General features: G+C 42.6%; 1 protein-coding gene across 1 annotated transcript in view; it reads left to right on the forward strand.

The window, feature by feature from the left end:
- Positions 1-2,784, forward strand: part of minar1 (membrane integral NOTCH2 associated receptor 1) — a 64,452-nt gene extending 61,668 nt beyond the window's left edge. The window contains exon 6 of the transcript XR_006828887.1: positions 1,521-2,784. The gene's annotated coding sequence lies outside the window, so the exon portion shown is untranslated. The remainder of the gene's footprint in view (positions 1-1,520) is intronic.
- The last annotated feature ends 5,486 nt before the right edge of the window (positions 2,785-8,270 follow it).

Here is an 8,270-nt window from a genome sequence, read left to right on the forward strand (position 1 = left end):
GAGAAGAGAGAGAGAAGAAAGACAGACAAATGTAAATAAATTATTAGCAATGTTTTCCTTTTTAAACTTACATCATCATAAATTCCTTTTGAAAGATCAACAAAATACTGCATAACTGTGCAGCTACATTTGAATTCTCCAGCGAAGACAAAGATACAAAGAATTTTACTCCCTGCTGTCTGAATGGTGGGCATGGAGCCTTCTGAAGATTTGAAAGTTAAGTGGAGAAACAAAACAATCCTAGGGGCCTATGCATTCAGAAGGCCCCAACAATTAGGAATAAGGAGGACTAGCGTTGCGCACTGACAAACATCCAACCGCCATAGAGAACATGTCAGCCACGTCAACAATTCGTCTGTGGAAAGTGATTTCACATTCACCAGTGACGAAGCACTGAGCAATCTCTCTTTATCATACAACTGCAAGAAACCGGACTGAGAAGCACAGGACACCAGCCGTGGACACGCAGCAACTCAGTTATGTCTATAAACAGATATCTGCATATGAATGAATCTGTAGGCAAGGGACAAGATCATTGTTTCGGAACCAGGAGGACTATCTTTATGCTTCATTCATTCACAACTCTTTCTCTATTCCCACTTCTCTAATCAGCTTACTACAGGCATTCACTCTTTAGTTAAAACAACCAGATTTTGCAATGATCTCCATCAGCCAATTATGTAGTCGGTGTCAAACTTTAGATCGGTTCTCCTCTCTGCAGCTATCAGCTGTCATTTTAGTGCGAAGTTGCTGCTCCTCCACCACGTTCACCTCCAGTTCATCAGATTCAGGTCCAGTTCAAGCCCAGCAGAATTCCACTTCATTCCACTGTCTACACTCCATCGGATGGGGGGGAGGGTCATTTATAAACGTTGGGTAGGCACAAAGAGAAGGCAGAAGCCACTATCTAAGCAAACTTTGGGATTTATAAAAAACAAACAGGAAAATGTGCAGCCCTCCACAGAAACTTTGACCCATGTGTATGCACATTAACTGGATGAGAGAAATGAGAAATTGTGACTCAGATGGCAGAAGGATGAAACTCGACTTGAAATTCATACCATTGTGTAAAACAAATCAAAACATTACCTCTCACATATCATACTACTTAGAACTAATTTGCAAAAATGGATAAAAGCCATTCTTAAAATGAATAAACAAACACCTGTTTGATTGATCCTCCCTGGAGTGCACACTGTAATTAATAAATTTGTGGACTTCATTAAGCCCTTCGTCTAGACCGTACCAGCCTACATCATCTACAAGGTCATGGTTTTGGGTAGGTTTAGACACCAAAACTACTTGATTAGGGTTAGGAACAGGTCATGGTTTTGAGTAGGTTTAGACACCAAAACTACTTGATTAGGGTTAGGAAAAGGTCATGGATTTGGTCAGGTTTAGACACTAAAACTACTTGGTCAGGTTTAGATAAAGATTGTGGTTTGGGTTTAAATAACGTGGCATAAGTCACATATGTCACGTTATGTAGCTTACAACTCAACCCTGACTTTTCGTTTCAGATGACGAATGAGTTACATTGGAGTAAGTAAGCCCAGGGCATTTCATACGGATGCTGAAGAGTACATTGTGTGTCAAATACTGATGCTTTTTCAGGTTTTCTCACACCATCGTTATTTGACACCCTGGGATGGAAAACCACCAGAAAACTTGAACAGTGGATCAGTGAGCACAAAAGCACAATACGCAGAAACTATCTGGATTGTCCTGCAGATATGCCTTTAAATGATGCTCACATCACTTCTGCGGTACAAAACAGGTTACCAACCTAGGGCTGGTGACCATGACAAACTACTCAAACAGCATGAGGCTTACTGGAGTCATTCTCTTCAAACATGGGCTCCTAAGGGACTGAACAATGAAAGACTTCTTAGCATTTTCCTTCAATCCCTTATACTGAAGATTTTTTGTATATTTTATTGATTTATTGATTTCTGTATGTCTTTTTTGTATTAAAGATTAATCGGAGGGATTCTTTGTCCCACTCCAGAAAGTCCTGGATACATATGAATATGTGCATATATTATCAAGTTCATTTACCAATGTGACCTGTTGATTGTGTCCATTTATATATGTATGCATTGATGCATGAATTTTTTGAGGCCTTAATGACTGTTATATTTATCTGTCGCATGTAGTATTGTGGAGGGTTACAGTACATTTATTATGGGTGTTGACTTTTTCTATATGCTATGTTAAGTTCATCCACAAATGTAACCTGCTGAATATGCTTTTTTATGCAATTACCTTTTGGAGCGTGTAGAATCTACCTACTTAATTTAATGTATGTAGTCTTGATAGGGTTGAGATAAATTAGATCATTGTTACTTAACATATGTATAGATTGATGTAGCATTTGCTTATTTACATATTTGTGAGGCCTTGCTGTATTTATCAAGAAGGGTTCTATTTATTTATTGATGCTGACTTTCACTTGCCATGTAAATGTATCCCTACAGGTTCACCTGCAATATTTGGGAATGTATCTTATCGTTTAGCCTTTGGGTGGCCTTTAACCATTGATTTTATAGTACTCTACCCATTTAATGGAAGCCTTTTGGGGTAAATTTATGATTGTTACTATACAAATGTTTGACTTTTCTAGCTCCATACCTATGACACTGGAGACTATCATATATTAAATTGATGTTTGGTATTTATGCCTTCCTGTTGCACGTGGGGAAAGTGAGTGGCTGCAGACTTACAGCCACTCCCTATTTAAGATGGCTGTCAAAAACCATTTGCCTGATCAAGGTCATCACTATCACTGAAATGTCATAAATAAATGTATTATTGCAAATTAGACAGTGTGTGGGAGATCATTTGCAGCTCCATACAGGCCATCTCTTTGGCACCTGTCTTACGAACTATTTGTGGAAAATGTTCTTCTGCCCTTTTGTTAATTCCCATTAAAAACATGGCAGCAGAATTCTGAGGTTCGGTCATTGCTAAGACAGGGTTTAGGCCTGCCCTAATTTATTTTTATTTATCGAGTCCTCTCCTCTCTAGCACCCAACAGCCAATCAGAGGCAGCATATGGCGGGTCTTTTTTCTAGTCCGCTACACTGCGTGAGGACAGTAAAAGACTGCCAAACGAGCTGTCCGTCGGAAAGCAAGCATGATTTAAGACAGAAGTAAGCTAGCTTACAATGTTAACTGACCTGTCAGATCCAGTAATGTTGCTAAGCTAAAGCTAATAAACTTTGCCCACTGTTATTAACCAGTAATGTTAGCTAAGCTAATTGTTCAGAGCAGTGACAGCAACCTAGATTTAATGTAGGCTAACATCAACAGGATAAAACGTGTTGGCATCTGTGTGGTTTACACTGGGGACGCTGGGGACATGTCCCTGTCACTTTTTGAAAGGGTTTGTTAAAAAAAATTTTTGATAAATAACTTGCAATGAAACTGCAAAGAACCAATGAAAGTGCTTTGAGAATGGTTTATTTGCATTTTCAAGTAAGAATAAACAAGCTACTAATTATAAAATGACCCCAAAACGTGCAGCACCAGTCGCTAACTTCTTGTCACAGTTTCTATTTGGCCGAATTTTCCGTTCTCTCCCTGTGAACAAGACAAAAGAGGAGGAAAGACTAAATCATGCCTACATGTGTGCTAATTCATCAGGGAAGATATTACATGAGAAAAGTTGATCTACAGGAAAAACATATGTGGAAGCAACACAGAATGCCTGAGATCTGCACTGCATTATATTCTGTAATACTACTACATTTTCATCATAAATTGATGTCGGAAAGGCAGGACAGGAAATGTCACCAGAATGCACGCAAAAGTGTTTAATGCTCAAAATTTTCATCACATCTTGCTCTTGTGACACCAGCTATGATGGTGGATCGCCAAATGTCGTAAATTAAGTGTACAATCACATCCCTAATCTGAGCCCTTATGTCCCCACTACTTTACAACACAAAGTGACGCCCATGTGTGTCGGTATCTTTCTCTTGTTGCAGTAGACCAGTGCACGTTATTTTACAACATGTAAGCTTTAAAGAAGACCCCTCTTGCCTCTGTCTCTGTACGTTTCTCTGCTTGCGTATCCTTCTCACCTTTTTTACCCCTGACCAGTTTGCATGCCTGCTCTTGACCTGCTCTTCAAATTTAAAAACTTCTACTTCCTGTTAGTGTAGAGAGCAGTCGTGCTTTTCCTACTCTCCCCTCTTATCTTGGCTTGCTCCTATTTTCTGTGTACTTGGTCGTGCGGAAACTTTTCTCTTTTGACCACCTGTCTACTGTTCTCCTGAAACCATCAAAATGGAATTAATTAACTTGTCACTCAGCGCTATTGACAAGATTTTCACACAGAGACGTGCTTCACTGGGTGAGCCGAACTGTCCCAGTGGAACATTTGCGGCAGGCTACGCTCGTGACTCGTGGGAGACCTGGCAAGCGGTTTGCTTGGATGTTTTATCTGTGGAGGACATTGAAGATTTATGGATAATTGGAATTTTGATAGTGGGCTTCCTGATTATCAGGCTTGGAATCTCCCTAATATATCGTAAAATTGGTAAGACAGCCACCAGCAAATTTACCCAAAGTGCTTAAATGGGGTGAACGAAAAGCTGAAGGTTTTACATCAAAGGGCTGATCAGAACGGTGAACTGTTTCGTAACATCTCAGACTGGTCTGTGGAAGTGCAGAGGAGGCGTGACACCATCAGGGCGCAGTCTGGTGAGCTGCTGAGAGTAACCACTGGTCTGACAATGAAATTAGAAGAAATGTCGAAATCACTACATGAACTGGATGCACGTATGACGCTGAGAATGAGAGCGATTGAAGGACGCTGATCCGGACAAATGTTACCGAATCAACCTAAATTGGATTAAAAATTATTGTCTTAGTGCCCCTTCCCTCCTCCACCCGAGCAAGAAAACAACTTGCAGCTGGCCTTCCTATCTTCTCCTACGCACTGGTTTATCTCTCCTCAAGGACAAGGCCAATGAACTGAACTTTTCTTTATAACAACATAGTCAGTCTGAAAGTCTGAAGCCTCATACTTCACAAACACAGACTCATTATCTTACTCGCACCATACACCCCCCTGCCCCCCGAACTGACTGCCTCGAAACTGCCCTCTTTAATTGTCTTCCTTACAAGTCACGTCAAAAAATCCCATCATGTGACCGTATGTGTGTTGTCTTGTGTACTATTGTGTATTGTATGTTATTATGTCATGTATACTATGTTGCTGTCTGCATTAATTCTTTTCTGGGAAGCGAGTGGCGGCGCTGAATATAGCTGCGGCCTGGAGGCTTGCTCCAATTTCTTGCAATTTCCCCACTGTGGGACAAATAAAGGCTTCATTCATTCATACATTCATTCATTCATAAATTGATGTCGGAAAGGCAGGACAGGAAATGTCACCAGAATGCACGAAAAAGTGTTTAATGCTCATGTGTGTCGGTATCTTTTTCTTGTTGCAGTAGACCAGTGCACGTTATTTTACAACATGTAAGCTTAAAAGAAGACCCCTCTTGCCTCTGTCTCTGTACGTTTCTCTGCTTGCGTATCCTTCTCACCTTTTTTACCCCTGACCAGTTTGCATGCCTGCTCTTGACCTGCTCTTCAAATGTAAGGTTAGAGTCAAATATAACGCCTACGTTTCTGCGAAGTGTGTGGGAATTAAGAAACCCAGCTTGTATCTGAGCACTTCAGTTGCGCAAGGTGGACAGATTAGTAATACCTCTGATTTGCTATTGTTTAGCTGCAGATAGTTTTAATGCATCAATTATCAATTATAATTATTTATATAGCGCCAAATCACGACAACATTTATCTCATAGCGCTCATAAAAGAGCAGGTCTGGCCCTGAGATATTATTTACAGAAACCCAACAATTCCAACCTTGAGGCGCAAAAACTTCCTTTTAAGAGGCAGAAACCTCAAGCAGAACCATGACTCAGGGTGGGCGGCCATCTGCCTCGAGCGGTTGGGGGTGAGGGATAGAGAGAGAGAGAGAGAAAAATAGCCATTAAGAGGGAGATAGTTGGGGGGTCAGCCTACACAATATACACATAGAGCCTGTGAAGGTTCTCAGTCATGTGCACAGGAATGCCCGATATAAGTTTGTTTACAAGTAGACATCCCAGGCTACTCCTGCGATTCGGTGTATCACTACTCAGTGACGATGTCATCAGAGTGCTTTCAGAGTGCCTTCATTCATTTAACCTACGGCCCTTGGAACAGGCTGTTGATGTCATCCCCCATGCCAATACATCTGTCCATAAGTCTGCCTCATTTATGCTGCTGAAAACTCACTCACTAAATAATAAAGCGCCACTCATACACAAAATCATAACTTACAGGAAACTGGATTTTCTGTGTCTGACTGAAACTTGGCAGAACCAAATGGACTTTCATGCGCTTAACCAAGCTACCCCCCAAGGCTATAGTTACATTCAAAAGCCCCGTAGTTCTGGACATGGTGTGGGACTGGCTGTTATACATCATGCAGATATCCAGATAAAAGAATTTCCAGTACACGCCTCTTCATTTGAGTGCATTCACTTTGCTCTGTCTGGGCCTCTGCAGCTACAAGTGGTCCTCGTCTATCGCCCGCTTAAGTCATCTGCTACCTGCCTGAGCTTTATGACTTTCTTGCTCTGATTTGCCCCACATCTCCAGCTATCGTCCTACTTGGTGACTTTAACATCCATGTTGATTCCAGTGATGTTTACACTGCCGAATTTTTGTCACTACTGCTTTAATTTTATACAACATGTCAACGGCCCTACACATGCTAAAGGTCATACACTGAACCTGGTATGCTCCACAGGTACAACCCCCACCCATCTACAAACTGCTGACCTGGTTATTTCTGATCACCTTGCCGTCATGTTCTCTGTTTCTGTGCACACACACAGGAAGTGTGTGAAAAGGACCATCCTAGGACCAACTCTAGGAGGAGTTCGTTAAAGTATGGAGTGTGTAAATCATCCAAAAATTACCATAAAATTCAAAATGGCTGACTTCCTGTTGAGTGTCAGGCATCACTCCAAGAGGCTTTTTTGTACATCTGGACATACATAGGTGAAACTTTGTCCGGGAGCTGCCCTGTAAGGGGCGCTAGCAAGCCACTTTTCCACGCCCATGTGTGAAACCCATAAAATGCGAAAATTTTCGCCACTCCTCAATTTTGTGCAAAGTTTGGTTAGTTTTCGAGTATGTTAAGGCCCCCAAAACTGAGGTTACTTTGCAGAAAAAAGAAAGAAAGAAAGAAAGAAAGAAAAAAAAATACACTGCTCAAAAAAATAAAGGGAACACTTAAACAACACAATGTAACTCCAAGTCAATCACACTCCTGTGAAATCAAACGCTCTACTTAGGAAGCAACACTGATTGACAATCAATTTCAGATGCTGTTGTGCAAATGAAATAGACAACAGGTGGAAATTATAGGCAATTAGCAAGACACCCCCAGTAAAGGAGTGGTTCTGCAGGTGGTGACCACAGACCACTTCTCAGTTCCTATGCTTCCTGGCTGATGTTTTGGTCACTTCTTGAATGCTGGCGGTGCTTTCACTCTAGTGGTAGCATTAGACGGAGTCTACAACCCACACAAGTGGCTCAGGTAGTGCAGCTCATCCAGGATGGCACACCAATGCGAGCTGTGGCAAGAAGGTTTGCTGTGTCTGTCAGCGTAGTGTCCAGAGCACGGAGGCGCTACCAGGAGACAGGCCAGTACATCAGGAGACGTGGAGGAGGCCGTAGGAGGGCAACAACCCGGCAGCAGCAACGCTACCTCCGCCTTTGTGCAAGGAGGAGCAGGAGGAGCACTGCCAGAGCCCTGCAAAATGACCTCCAGCAGGCCACAAATGTGCATGTGTCTGCTCAAACGGTTAGAAACAGACTCCATGAGGGTGGTATGAGGGCCCGACGTCCACAGGTGGGGGTTGTGCTTACAGCCCAACACCGTGCAGGATGTTTGGCATTTGCCAGAGAACACCAAGATTGGCAAATTTGTCACTGGCGCCCTGTGCTCTTCACAGATGAAAGCAGGTTCACACTGAGCACATGTGACAGACGTGACAGAGTCTGGAGACGCCGTGGAGAACGTTCTGCTGCCTGCAACATCCTCCAGCAGGACCGGTTTGGCGGTGGGTCAGTAATGGTGTGGGGTGGCATTTCTTTGGGGGGCCGCACAGCCCTCCATGTGCTCGCCAGAGGTAGCCTGACTGCCATTAGGTACTGAGATGAGATCCTCAGACCCCTTGTGAGACCATATGCTGGTGCGG

This window comes from Micropterus dolomieu, linkage group LG17 (assembly GCF_021292245.1).
Source record: "Micropterus dolomieu isolate WLL.071019.BEF.003 ecotype Adirondacks linkage group LG17, ASM2129224v1, whole genome shotgun sequence".
NCBI lineage: Eukaryota > Metazoa > Chordata > Actinopteri > Centrarchiformes > Centrarchidae > Micropterus > Micropterus dolomieu.